Source organism: Carlito syrichta, unplaced genomic scaffold (genome assembly GCF_000164805.1).
Source record: "Carlito syrichta isolate Samal-C Ts95f unplaced genomic scaffold, Tarsius_syrichta-2.0.1 Scaffold304715, whole genome shotgun sequence".
Taxonomy (NCBI): Eukaryota; Metazoa; Chordata; class Mammalia; order Primates; family Tarsiidae; genus Carlito; species Carlito syrichta.
The window spans coordinates 174714-189742 of NW_007248811.1; the positions used below are offsets into that span (position 1 = coordinate 174714).

The window sequence follows — 15029 nt, forward strand, 5'->3', positions numbered from 1 at the left end:
CCAGGCGGGTCTCGAACCCGCGGGCTCAGGCAATCCACTCACCTCAGCCTCCCAAAGGCGCGGGATTACAGGCTGAGCCACCGAACCCAGCTCATTTTAACCATTTTTAGGCATATAGTTTAGTGGCATTAATTACATTCACATGTTGGGCCATCATCACCACTGGAACTTTTTCTTTTTCTTTTTTTTAGAGATGGGATCTTGCTCAAACTTTTTCATTCTCTCAAACTGAAACTGAACCCATTAAACAACAACTTCCCATTTCCCCCTTCTCCCAGCTCCTGGCACACACCATTCTACTTTCTGTCTCTAAGACTTTGACAGTTCTATTCTAGGTACCTCATATAAGTGGAATAGTACAATACTTGTCCTTTGGTGTGTGGCTTTCTTCACCCAGCATAATGTCTTTAAGGTTCATCTATGTTATGGCATGTGTCAGAAGTTCTTTATTAAGGTGACATAATATTCCATTATATGTATAAACCACATTTTGTTTATCCATCTGTCAATGGAAACTTGGCTATTGATCACGATTCTGTAAATGTGATTCTTTTTTTTTTAACTTGAAAATTTTTATTTTAAAACTGTGGGGTGCAAGTCAGGATTAGGTATACAAATATTCATTGTGCAGGTACCCTTGTTGATGAGGTTGTAAATGTGGTTCTTTAGGATCCAGGATCCTCAGTGGAGGCATTTACCTCCGTACCAGAATCAAGAAATGTAGGCCTCAAACAATGGCTTTTCCCTCTCATTTCCTGCTCTGCTCCCTAGTTCCTTTATGTGTATAATGTAGTATTCTAAGTATCTTAACACTTGTAAGGCTAAACTATAATGTATTGAAAATATCTGTCACATAGTAATTAGTTATGTTGGGCTTTTTTCTCTTCTTTCACTCAGAACTTCACCTGTATATACTCTGTTAGCCTCTATTGTATATTCCATATATTTCTTTTTTTTTTTTTTTTGAGTTGGAGTCTCACTCTGTCACCCAGACTGGGGTGCAATGGCTGCTCCCGGCCACCGCAGCCTCGACCTGCTGGGCTCCGGCGATCCTTCTGCCTCAGCCTTCCAAGTAGCTGGAACTACCAGGCATGCGCTACCACGCCCGGCTGATTTTTTGGTTTATTGTAGAGATGAGGTCTTGTCAAGTTGCCTAGGCGGGTCTCGAACTCTCAGGCTCAGGCAATCCACTCACCTCAGCTTCCCAAAGTGCTGGGATTACAGGCTGAGCCACCGAGCCCGGCCTATTCCATATATTTCAAACAGTGAGCTTAGATATTGACCATCCATTTAGGAATAGTTAATTATCCACCAGTGAATTTTTTTAAACTGGTAAAGTAATTTGGCTGATGTCCCAACTATAATTATAAATCTAGGCCAGATTTAAATGAGATATCTCAATTTTCCTAATTGTTTTAGGAAGGAAATAAGTGAAGATTGTTACAAAACTTCATGCTTAGTAGAGCCCACTTCAACTATAATCCAGTAGAAGATCCGAGTGTAGAGATTTAGGGGAGCAGACCCAGAGGTCCCTTGTTGCTTTTTGCTGCCTTTGGAGAGGAGGACACTTCTGAAAAGTGTTTATTTATTAGTATATTTCCTATCAAACTGTTCTTTGTCTTCAGCAAGCTCAGACCTTCCCTTTCTATTATACTTACTTGAAATCTAGTTCCAAAACCATCCAGATAGAACTTTCTCCTTCTACTTAGTGGTCAACTGACTTTCCTCTTTTTTTTTTTTTTTTTTAATCAGAGTCTCACTCTGTTCCCCAGGCTTGAGTGCAGTGGCATGCTCATGGCTACCACAGCCTCGATCTGCTGGGTTCCAGCGATCCCTCCACCTTAGCCTTCCAAGTAGCTGGAACTCCAGATGCGTGCTATCACACCCAGCTAATTTTTTAATTTATTGTAGAGATGGGGTCGCACCAAGTTGCCCAGGCTGTTCTCAAGCCTCTGAGATCAGGCAATCCTTTCGCCTCAGCCTCCCAAAGTGCTGGGATTACAGGCTTGAGCCACTGCACCCGGCCAACTGACTTACTTAAAGCAACCTACCTTTCTCCCAAAGATAGTGTTTTCTTTAGCACTGTGATTGATTAATTCTCCACTTCTTGGGGTTGGAGGGAAAGAGGTTGGCTTTTTTCCCTACTTTTCAATTAATCTACAGTTGGTGAACTCTCCTTTTTTTTTTTTTTTTTAAGCCTGTTGTGCACTTAACTTTATTCTCCTTAGTGTTAGTGTTACCTGTGGGCCTGTGAACCCTGTAGCAGCAATAAAAGCCAGAGCTTTGAACAAAGCCAGGCTGCCTGGGCTCAAATCTTGGCCTAACAGTTTTGTAATCTTGGACAAATAAGGGCTCTCTCTCATTAGTGATTCAGACCGCTACGTTTGGTAAGTTGACTTGGTCACATTTCCCACTGGTAAAGAAAAAAGATGACATCAAATGAGATACAACCTCCTGCTGTCTTCAGATCCTGAACTTGGTTCAGTAGTGGGATAGTGAGCAAGTACAATACTGTGATACCAAACCAAAACGTCAACTTACAAAAATAGAAGTTCACATAATAAAAAAATTTGGAGCCAAGAATTAATAAGTTTATAAAATAAGTCTTCCTTCATTTTCAACTTCTAGGTCTACACTCCAACGGTAATCATGGTGAACAATTTTGAAGATGTCCTTGTAGGAAAATTTTATCTATATATTCTTATACAGCATATGAATATCTTATACTGGATGTATTTATTCTGTACTGGCTGAATGCCTTGTATCCCAATTTACTTATACCTTAGAGATCTGTCCATATAGTCTACTTTATTCTTTTGAATAGCTGCATAGTTTTGCCCTGTATGGATGACTATTATTTAACCGGTTGGTTACATATTGGTGGGCATTTAGGTTGTTTCCGGGTTTTACATGGAACCAAGGAGTGGTTTGGTGAATAATCTTTTGCACTTGAGTGAGAATATCTGTGGAATAAACCCCCAAATGGTAGAACAACTGGGTGAAAGTGAATGTCCGTTCAGACATTTGTATTTGCTAAATACATCTACAAAACTCACTACCAATTTAGACCCCCGCAAGAATGTACCTGAGTGACCTGTTTGCCCTCACCAAGGTTTGTTTTCTTAAAAATCTCCTTTAAAATCTGGTAGGTAAAAGATGATGCCTTACTTTATTTGCTTTGAAAATACTTTTCTATATTGGGCATTTAAAATTCTTTATTTTATTTATTTATTTATTTTGAGTTGGAGTCTCACTCTGTCACCCAGACTGGAGTGCAGTGGCACACTCCCTGCCACTGCAGCCTCCACCTGCTGGGCTCCGGCGATCCTTCCGCCTCAGCCTTCCAAGTAGCTGGAACTATAGGCGCGTGCTACCACGCCCGGTGAATTTTTAAACTTTATTTTAGAGATGAGGTCTCACCAAGTTGCCCAGGTGAGTCGTGAACCCGCGGGCTCAGGCAATCCACTCACCTCAGCCTCTCAAAGCATGGAATTACAGGCCGAGCCACCGAGCCCAGCCTGGTTTCCACTTTTTATGTTTCAGTCTTGGTATATCTGGAGGGGTGAGAGAGGATACCACTTGGTTCCCTCTCATATGGTTTGGGAGATAATAGCAGATCATTTTACCAATTTTTTTTACCAGACCTTTTACCAATTTGAAATGACACTATTTTTAATGTAGTGAATTCCCATGTATGGGTCTGTGTGGCCTGTTTTTGAAAACAGTGTTATGTAATTTAGGAAATCTCAGACAGGAATCTCATGGCTGAAATATAAATTAAGATCCCACCTTTGGGGGTTTATAGTTTGTGACATTAAGAATTTATTATTGCCGGGCTTGGTGGCTCAGCATGCAATCTCAGAGCTTTGGGAGGTCGAGGCTAGTGGATTGCCTGAGCCCGCGGGTTCGAGACCAGCTTGGGCAACTTGGTTAGACCTCATCTTTACAATAAAAAAAAACCCCAAGAATTTATTATCTTAAGGAGTATAGACATGTACAGACATGTACACCAGAACCTAATTATATACTAGTACACAGTAATATATTGCTTTATCTGTTACAAATAAAAGTCCCTTAATTTCATTTTTCTTTTGTCCTAATACCATAAAACAGACTACTATTTAAGGAGGCATTGAGTTATATAATACATATTTTACAGACTTTGATCCAAAATGTTTAAAATAGGAATTCGAGATGAATGATTGATAAAGTATTAGCTGTGAGGAAAACTGTGCTATCCAGAATAATTCTTTGAAAGATTAAAATAGCCTTAGTATATAAAGTATTTTAAAGGATTTATATAAACTATCTTAAATTATTTATATAAAGCTAAAGTTATTTTTCTAATTTAAGTTCATGAAAATGTAATTTTTGTGGTAGGTTTGTTTGCAAAACTTTGGAAATGCTGAAAACCCCTCAAAATACTGTAAGAGTGTAGGAGGGAGGTTCGTATTTTAAAAAACCAAATAAGGCCAAAAGCTGATGCCCCCAGAGATACAGAGTATCTTTGTTTTTGTTTTTTTTATTTGAGTTGGGATCTCACTCTGTCACCCAGACTGGAGTGCAGTGGCATGCTCACGGCCACCACAGTGTCGACCTGCTGGGCTCCGCCATCCTTTCCCCTCAGAGTATCTTTGATATCTTTCACTATTTTCCTGTCCAGATCTGCCTTCACTGGCCCCCACAGGACAGTGCAAGCATGGTTGCACAGATGCTCCGGTGTGGACATTCCCAGTTGAAGTTAGCAACTCTTAGGGTAAATTATTAGAAACATAGGATTGGAGGGATTTTTTAAAAGAGATAATTTGGTTTATCCTAAAGCACAAAGCTAAAAAAAACACAAACTAACCTTGATCCCTTGAATAATCATTTCAAATTATTTAAAGATATCCCTACCCCCAAATTAGGCCTGTCTCACCTTCCTAAATCCCATAGTTAATCACTGCTAAAAATTCTCCAGATCTTTCCTAATGTTTTCCTAAATGCACACTGGTATATCCAGCATGCTGTGTATTTTTAGGCATTTAATTTCTTAGATTTATTTTGTAACTGCGTCAGAGATCTGTTTGACTTTGAATTTGCGTTTTCCAAAGCTGATTTATGAAGTGAGAGAGCAGTGTGTAATGGAGAGAGCATAGGCTCTTGAGTTTGGTAGATCTGGTTTTGAATTTTACTGGCCCCTTGTGTTGACTTTAATATGATTTTGGGCAAGTTACTTAATCTCATCGAGTCTCTTTCCATATCTGGAAACAATAAGACCTAGCTTTCAGCGGGGCGGCGAAGGTTAAATGGGGTTAACTTTGAGAACCCCTCGCCCAGTACTGGCTCAGAGGTACTAAACATTCCCTTTACCTATTTGATAAGTTCCTCTTAGACTCTCTGGAAACATGTGGCAAGTTGAAGATTTCTGCCCAGGAAAATATATAAATGTACATAACTTTCCCACTTTCTCCCTCTGAGGGTCCACCCTAGTTCTCGCTGGCAAGGACTGGGTAATTTGATTTCTGCTCTCTGCACATGCTTGGCATGAGTTGAAGACATTTGAGTTCGTATGAACAGACGGTAGTTGAAATAATTAGGAAGTAAGTGTTGACTTTTTTTTTTTTGACCATGTTTATCAGTAAAAGAACTACCATAACTGAAAGCTTTTAAGCCCTTTAAACAAAATAAGCCAGGGAAATATGGATCCTTAGCTTCAACAAGATTTGAAAGAGCATAAGTGAAAGTTTTCAGCTTTAAAATAGTTCATCTTTCTCTCTATTCAGAGTAGAAGGGAAAGAAACTTTAAGACATTTTTTCTTTAGACTTTTAATTTCCATGTGATCTCAGTTTTGAATGTATTGATCCAAAAGCTATTAAGCCTTGTAGATGAATACAGAGTACTTCTTCATGTTCATTTGTCAAAATTTCCTAAATAGTTATTCTTTGTTCCTACAATTTATTGTTGCTAAACTGGTAGCTGCCTATTTTGAAGACATCTCTTGGTCAGTTAGGGCGTTATGTTAGCTCCAAGTGTTGAGACAGTGGAAGGAAGATTGTGAAATATGTCCTTTGACCAGAGAGGAGTGGCTAGTGTGGAAGATTATTGGTGTTTAAAGTTCTAGTAAACAAACTCTTGTAGTGCAGTATTGTGCTTCTCAAAGAGGTACACATGCTGCTCACGAGTATAAACTTCATAAACAAGATGTAAATGTGATAGCTTTTGTTTCATAATTTTGTTCATGGAAAGGTTCTAATAGAAATCTATCTGGAAACTACTTAGTGTTGGTTTCATTTTCATTTGAGATTGGAATTTAAGTAAACATTTCCTCCCCTTTTGTTTTTCCTAATGATAGGTACTATATTAGAGAACTCTGTTCATTTTGGTGTTTAAAAAAATGTTAAAGTTCTTGTAATGGTAACTTACGGCCCTTAACTTAACAGATAAAATCAGGCCTGTTGTGCAGTCTTGTCCCCATTCATTTAGTCTTTTTCCAGTTTTCTTTGTATCCTGCCAGAGATTGGACATGCTTCTCTGCTCATAAATTTACACAGCATCCCTACATTGTAGCATATGGTACTTACTAGAGGGTGTTTTGCTTTTTCCCTTATCAACCTATCCTTACTGACCAGTAATGACACAACTGCCTTGTTCTTTTTTTTTTTTTTTTTTTGAGTTGGAGTCTCACTCTGTCATCTAGACTGGAGGGCAGTGGCACGTTCCTGGCCACCGCAGCCTCGGCCTGCTGGGCTCCTGCGATCCTTCCGCCTCAGCCTTCTGAATAGCTGGAACTACAGGCGCGCGCTACCACACCTGGCTAATTTTTGATTTATTGTAGAGACAAGATCTCACCAAGTTGCCTGGGTAGTTCTCAAACCCGTGGGCTCAGGCAGTCCTCTTGCCTCGGCCTCCCAAAATGCTGGAATTACAGGTTGAGCCATTGAGCCTGGCCTACCTTGTTCTTTTTTAACAGATACTATAGTACTTAATTAGATGGATGTACAACAGTTTATTCTTCTAGTTCATTATTCATTGACATTTAGAATATTTCTTTTTTTTTTTTATTTTTTTTTTATTTTTATTTTTTCAGTTGGAGTCTCACTCTGTCACCCAGACTGGAGTGCAGTGGCTGCTCCCGGCCACCGCATCCTCGACCTGCTGGGCTCCGGCGATCCTTCCGCCTCAGCCTTCCAAGTAGCTGGAACTACAGGCGCGCGCTACCACGCCCGGCTCATTTTTAAGATTTTTTGCTACCACAATGTATTATGTCATTTCATAAATGTATTGGTAAGAAATTAATTTACTGGGTCAAAGCTTATGTGACTTTTTTCCCCCAACGTCCTCTCAAAATTTTCAAGTATACAGCAAAGTTGATACTAAACATTTATTTTGCCACCACCTAGATTTTGCTATTGGTATTTTACTCTAGTTGCTTTTTCAGTTATCTATCCATCTATCTGTCCCTTTGCTCACAAAGTCATCTTAAGTGTATATGTGCCAAGCTTTAGCAAATGGATGCAGCTCTGTAACCCAAACCCCCATCAAGATAGAGTATTAACAACACCCCCAAATGTTCCCTTGTGCCCTTCCCCAGACAGTCCCTGCCCCAATTGGGCTCCTTAGTGGTTAAGTCAATTTGTCCTCCCACCAAGAATGTTTGAGAGTACCCCACACCCTCTCCTATACCGAGTTGTCACAGTTTTTGATGTGAAAAAATGAGTGTCTTATAGTGTTAAGATGCATTTCTCTTATTGTGAGTAAAGTTATGCATGTTTACAAGTCATTTGCATTTCCTTTTCTGTGAATTCTTGCTTCATATCCTTCGCTTATTTTTCTTTTGGTTTGTAGATCTGAACATTGTTTATTTCATTTGAGCATCTACTTATGTCAAAAATTTTTTGTCTATCTGATTGTGCTTAGTATTTTCAATACAATTTGTATGTAATATGTTCTGTGATGCTTCCAAAGTGGTGGTGTTATTAGTGCAAGTAGTTTTTAAAGTTTTTTTTTTTTTAATTATAGGAGTAATACAAATTTATTGTACTAAAACTAGAAAATACAATGAAGCGAAAAGAAGCACCACTTGTAATTATACCATTTTAAAGTAACCATTATTAATATCTAGATATGTTTCCTTCCAACACTTTGTGTGAGTGTGTATGTGTATATACATATATACAAATATAGATGGTTCCTGGCTTACTGTGATTCAACTTACATTTTTTGTTTTAGGATGGGTTTATGAGGACATAACCCCATTGTCATTCGAGGTGTATTTGTATCTGTATATGTATATATAAAATATATGGTGCATACTGTTTTGTAATTTGTTATTATATGTGGTATTTGGGGAACATCTCTTCCCATTATTAAAAAGGCTTCTATAAGATGGCTGGGCCAGGACAAGGATGTTTGTGCAGTAGTAGACAGAGGGTAGTTATGAAGCAGTATATTGTTGTGGTTAAGAGTATGAACTCAGGGCCGGACTCAGTGGCTCAGCCTGTAATCGCAGCACTTTGGGGGCCCGAGGCGAGTGGACTGCCTGAGCCTGCGGGTTCGAGACCCACTCGGGCAACTTGGCAAGACTTCGTCTCTACAATAAATCAAAAATTAGTCAGGCATGATAGCGCATGCCTGTAGTTCTGGCTACTTGGAAGGCTGAGGTGGAAGGATGCCGGAACCTAGCTGGTCAAGGCTGTGGTGGCCGGGAGTGTGCCACTGCACTCTAGTCTGGGCGACAGAGTGAGATCTAACTCAAAAAAAGAAAAAAAACGAGTATAAACTCAGAAGCTAGACTGCCAGGGTTCAAATCTTTGCCCTGCACTTTACTAACTATGACCTTAGGCAAGATGCTTAACTTTACGTGCCATGGTTTGTTTATCTGTAAAATGGTGATAATAATAGTGCCTACCTAGTTGAGTTGCTGTGAGGATTAAATTAGTTAATATAGGAAAGTGCTTACAGTAGTGCTGGATGTAGTCTTTGCTGTTTGTTAGCTGCTACTACTATTATTTATATAAGAGATTGTACCTAAGAAAAGACATCCAGAATGGGTATTGGAGAGAGAAGACAGAGAAGGAGATTGTATTGGTCATATGGTAGAGAATTATCTGGTTGAGATGATGAGGGCTGAGAAATCATTTACAATTTAAATAAAGTTGTCCTAAGAATTTATTTCATATCGAATAGCCCAGTCCAGAGCCTTAAGCAGGTTATTAAATGAATAGTCCTTGCAGTAGAAAAATTAGGGCCTGCCACTTCAGGAGTATTCGTAGACTAGGGTTAAAGCATGCCCTGTTGGAACTGGGCTTATTCATAAACAAAAAGATTTTGTAGAGCCAAAGTACAACTTTCATTGGCAAATGTGCAAAATAACCCAATACTGCTACGTCAGAATTAGTTGCACAGGAGAGAAGAGAAATGTAATACTGTCTTGCTTCTAATGATAAAATGATAATTGTGGTATTTTCTGCAGCTTATATATTAATGCTTAGGTTCTTTCTATGGCTTGTTTTCAGCACCTGCTTTTGCCTCTGTCTGCTCTCCATTAGTTGACATTTGAGTATTTGTTGTGTATAAGTGGTGATGTCATATGCATGCTAGGGGTTCAGAGGTATGAGTGTCTGGAAAGACAAAAAAATCAGAGATGTATTAACTGCAAATAGGGAATGATGACATACCACTAGAAGGAAAACATGAGATGTGGTATTTGTGCATCATATAGATTAATATTCCTGTTTATATTGAATGTCATCAGCTATTTTGAGCGACGTCATTATTTCTTGACCCTTCCCAAGTCTTTAAGTTATCTTTTTTCTATATATGGTAATAATAATTGACTTTTATACCTTTAGTCTGAAAGCAAGAGTAACTTTTTTTTTTTTTGAGTAGGGATCTCACTCTGTTGCCCACGCTGGAGTGCAGTGGGGCATGCTCATGGCCTTCGCAGCCTCGACCTGCCGGGCTCAGGTGATCCTTCCGCCTCAGCCTTCCAATTAGCTGGAACCACAGGTGTGTGACACCACGCCCAGCTAATTTTTTGATTTATTGTAGATAGGCGGTCTTGCCAAGTTGCCTAGGCTGGTCTTGAACCCCTGGACTCAGGAGAGTCTCTCGCCTCTGCCTCCCGAAGTGCTGGGATTACAGGTGTGAGCCACTGTACCCAGCACAAGAGTAACTTTTAATTAAATCTCCTTATGACATTTGAAATAGGTGACTATGTTGTTCCTTTTTTTGAAATTGAGGGAATGAAGAAGTCATCTAAAAATCAGTAATGGGAGAAAATGATTGGAAATCATAAGGAACTTGTATCTGGTGATGTAAAGAACTCTTTACAACCCAATAATAAAATAACCCAGTTAAAAATAGGCAAAGGATCTGAATAAACATTTCTCTAAAGAAGGTATCTAAGTGGCCAATAAACACATGAAAAGATGCACAACACCATTAGTTATTAGGGATATACAAATCAAAACCACAGTGAGGTACCATTATACCCAGTAGGATGGCTGTAATAAAAAAAAAAACAGATAATAAGTGTTTGTGAGGATGTGGAGAAATTGAAATCCTCATACACTTCTGGTGGGAATTTAAAATGGTACAGTTACTTGTAAAGATAGTCTGGCAGTTTCTCAAAAGGTTAAGCATAGAGTGGACATATAGCAATTCCATTTCTAGGTCTATACCTGGGAGAAATGTCTACACAAAAAAATGTGTGCATTAGTGTTCGTAGAATTAGTCATAATAGCCAAAAATTGGAAATCATCCGAATGTTTATTAACCAATGGATGGATAAATAAAATGTGATCTGGCCATACGATGGATATTATTCAGCCATAAGAAGGAATGAAATACTGATACGTGCTGCAAATGGAAGAACCTTGAAAACATAAATGAAAAAACAGCTAGACTCAAAGGCTATATATTGTATAGTTACACTTATATGTAATGTCTAGAATAGTCAAATCTATAGAGATAGAAAGTAGATTAGTTGCCTGGTGCTGGGAGTAGGGGGGCGATTTAGGGTTGGTAACTAAGGAGCATGGATTTTCATTTTTTAATTTCTTTTATTTTTGTGTGGGCGTCTCACTTTGTCGCCCAGGCTGGAGTGCAATGGCACACTCATGGCCACCCCAGCGTCGACCTGGTAGGCTCTGGCGATTCTTCTGCCTCAGCCTTCCAAGTAGCTAGAACCATAGACGCTCACTATCACGCTCGTCTGATTTTTAATTTTTTTAATTGTAGAGATGAGGTCTCACCAAGTTGCCTGAGCTGGTCTCAAACCCATAGGCTCAGTCAGTCCACTTGCCTTGGCCTCCCAAAGTGCTGGGATTACAGGCTGAGCCACCGAGCCCAGCCAAGCATGGGTTTTCATTTTGAGGTGATGAAAATGTTATAAAATTGACTGTGGTGATGGTTGCACAATTCTGAATGCACTAAAAAAACAGTGAATTGACACTTTAAATTGAGAAATTGTATGGTGTGTGAAGTATATCTCAATAAAGGTGTTAGAAAAGAATCACTAATGGAACTGAAAAACTAGAAATTAATCAGTTTCATTCCTCAGATAGCTTTCTTATTAAAATTGATCCTAGGGGTTGAGTGCAGTGGCTCATGCCTGTAATCCCTGCACTTTGAGAGACCGAGGTGGGAAGATTGCTTGAGTCCAGGGGTTCAAGACCAGCCTGGGTAACATAGCAAGACACTGTCTCTACAAAAAATAAAAATAGAATTGATCCTAGGAGAGGCCTCAAGTTTTTCTGGGTGAAAAGTATGTGTGCTCCCCCTTTTTCCTATAAATTGCATGATTGTTTTTATTTTTTTCGTAGTCTCACTCTGTTGCCCAGTCTGGAGTCCAATGGCACGCTCACAGCCACCGCAGCCTTGACCTACTGGGTTCAGGTGATCCTTTCGCCTCAGTCTTCCAAGTAGCTGGAAACACAGGCATGTGCCACCACGCCCGACTAATTTTTTTGATTTATTGTAGGGACGAGGTCTCGCCATGTTGCTCAGGCTGGTCTCAAACCCTAAACTCAGGCAGTCTTCTCTCTTCCACCTTCCAAAGTGCTAGGATTACAGGCTTGAGCCACCGCGCCCGACGCATGCTTGTATTTTTAATGTGGCTTGACACCATTTTTTTCTGGGATTGTGTGGGCTTTGCTGTTACATTTTTGAGAAATACTATTAGAGATAAGCAATCTTCTATTTTAACTATTTACAGACATTCATTAATATTTTTAAGACCAACATTTGAATTTTGTAGTTCCATTCTTTTTTTTTTTTTTTTTTTTGAGTCAAAGTCTTGCTCTGTTGCCCAGATTGGAGTGCAAGTGGCACACTCACGGCCACCACAGCCTCGACTTGCTGGTCTTAGACTATCCTTCTGCCTCAGCCTTCTAAGTAGCTGGAACTACAGGCACCCGCCATCATGCTCTGCTAAGTTTTTGATTTTTTTTTTTTTTGTTTTTTTTAGTTAGAGTCTCACTCTGCTGCCCAGGCTGGAGTGCAGTGGCACGCTCACGGCCACCCCAGCTCCATTCCAGCACTGCTGGACTCCGGCGATCCTTCCATCTCAGCCTTCCAAGTAGCCGGAACTACAGGCACGTACTACTGCAACCAGCTAATTTTCTTTTTCTGATGTATAGTAGAGATGAGGTCTCGCCAAGTTGCCCAAGCTGGTCTCAAACCTGGGGGTTCAGGCAATCCGCTCGCCTCAGACTCCCAAAGTGCTGGGATTACAATGACTGAGCCACTGAGCCCAGCCAATTTTTTAATTTATTGTAGAGACGAGGTCTTGCCAAGTTGCCCAGGCCAGTCTTGAACCTGGGCTCAGGCAGTCCTCTCGCCTCCGCCTCCCAAAGTGCTGGGATTACAGGTGTGAGCCACCGCTCCCAGCATATTGCACGTTTTAAAATAAACTTTGTCAGAGTAAAATGTGCATCTAGAAAAATATGCAAGCCGGGCTCGGTGGCTCAGCCTGTAATCCTGCGCCTTTGTGAGGCTGAGGTGAGTGGATTGCCTGAGCCCGTGGGTTCGAGACCCACCTGGGCAACTTGGCGAGACCTCATCTCTACAACTAATCAAAATGAGCCGGGTGTGGTAGCGCGTGCCTGTAGTTCCAGCTACTTGGAAGGCTGAGGCGGAAGGATCGCCGGAGCCCAGCAGGTTGAGGCTGCGGTGGCCGGGAGCGGCCACTGCACTCCAGTCTGGGTGACAGAGTGAGACTCCAACTCAAAAAAAAAGTATGCAAATCATAAATGTTTAGGCTTAATGAATCTTCACAAAGTGAACATCTATGCTACCCTATCTAGATCAAGAAAGAATACTACTCTATCCCCAATGGTAACCACTCTCCTGATTTCTAGCACCATCAGTTATCATGTTTTTGTACTTTATGTATAAATGGTTTCCTCTGGCACCTTCCTCACATTTGGTCTGTGTGACTCATCTGTGTTGCTGCATCTGGAAGTAATTCATTCTCCTTGCTGGATAGTATGAACAGACTATAGTTTATCCCTTTGGCTGTTTTTTTTTGGTTGTTATTGTTTGTTTTTTTGAGTTGGAGTCTCACTCCGTCGCCCAGGCTGGAGTGCAGTGGCACACTCACAGCCACTCCAGCATCGACCTGCAGGGCTCCGGCAATCCTTCCGCCTCAATCTTCCAAGTAGCCAGAACTGTAGGTGCTCACTACCATACCCAGCTAATTTTTTTTTTAATTGTAGAGATGAGGTTTCACCAAGTTACCTAGGCTGGTGTCGAACCTGCGGGCTCAGGCAATCCACTTGCCTCGGCTTCCCAAAGTGCTGGGATTACAAGCTGAGCCACCGAGCCCCGCCTGTTTCTTTGTTTGTTTTTTTGAGTGGTGTCTCACTCTATTACCCAAGCTGGAGTGCAGTGGCATGGTCATGACCACCGCAGCCTTGACCTGCTAGCTCAGGCGATACTTCTTCAGCTTTCCAAGTATCTGGAACTACGGGCATACGCCACCACGCCCAACTAATTTTTTTTGATTTATTGTAGAGACGAAGTCTCGCCATGTCGTCCAGGCTGGTCTTGAAGCAGTGGGCTCAGGCAGTCCTCTTACCTCAGCCTCCCAAAGTGCTGGGATTACAGCACGAACCACTGCACCTGGCTTCTTTTGCTGTTGATAGAAATATGGGTTGATTCCATTTTGGGGCTATTACAAATAGTGTTGCTTTAAACATTCTTGGCCTTCGGATGCTCATGTGTACACACTTGGGCAAAATCCTAGTAGTAGAGTTAACTGGGTTAGAAGGTATCCCTGTTGCCAAAGAGTTTTTCGAATTGGCTGTGTGAATTTGTTCTCTCAAAAGCACAGTACTTGATTTATCAACATGAGACTATAAAAGACAAGGTTTTAGTTTCCTTAACCTCTCCATCCTCTCTCCAGTCCTTCCTACTTTGATACTTTATTTTTGGTTCTTAAGTTGGACACTGTTGTAACTTAAAATAACAAATCTCTGTTCTCCCATTTATTTTTGAAAGTCGCTTCTATCTACTTTTGATATGACAAGGATATTAGACACCTCTTCCTCAATTGTATTATTTGGAAAAGGAAGAGGCCCTCTTTCGTACAGCGAGGAAATGTTACAAAACTTAAATTTCTGCTCCAGTATATGTCCAGGTAATGTTAACAAGGGCGAACAACTCACATAAATAAATAGAGTTAACAATATTATAGAAGAGAGAGTAAGGCAAAATTACGGATACAAGAATAAAATACTGGAATAAAGGCATCTTGATCCTGGCTATTATCCTTATCAGTTAGGGCAGGGAGAGCTGCTTAAAGGATCAGTCTCAAAATTTCTGTGAGTTAACATAAGAGAAGTTTATTTCTTGTTCACCTAATAGTCCAGTGTGAGTTTTGTTGTAGGTAGGGTTGCTTTCCTGTATATACATGGGACTTAGGGGCCCTGGCTGCTTTCATCCTGTGGCCCTACCATCCCTTAGGGTCTTGGGGACCCCTGCATTCCGCTAGAGTAAGGGAGAGAAACATGGTGGAGAAGGAACTTGTACTCCCAAGAAAGTC

The 15029-nt window shown here is 40.6% G+C and overlaps 1 protein-coding gene across 1 annotated transcript in view; it reads left to right on the top strand.

Annotated features, from left to right (window-relative positions):
- Window positions 1-15029, top strand: part of TXLNG (taxilin gamma) — a 59048-nt gene that overhangs the window by 15922 nt on the left and 28097 nt on the right. The gene's annotated exons all lie outside the window — the stretch shown is intronic.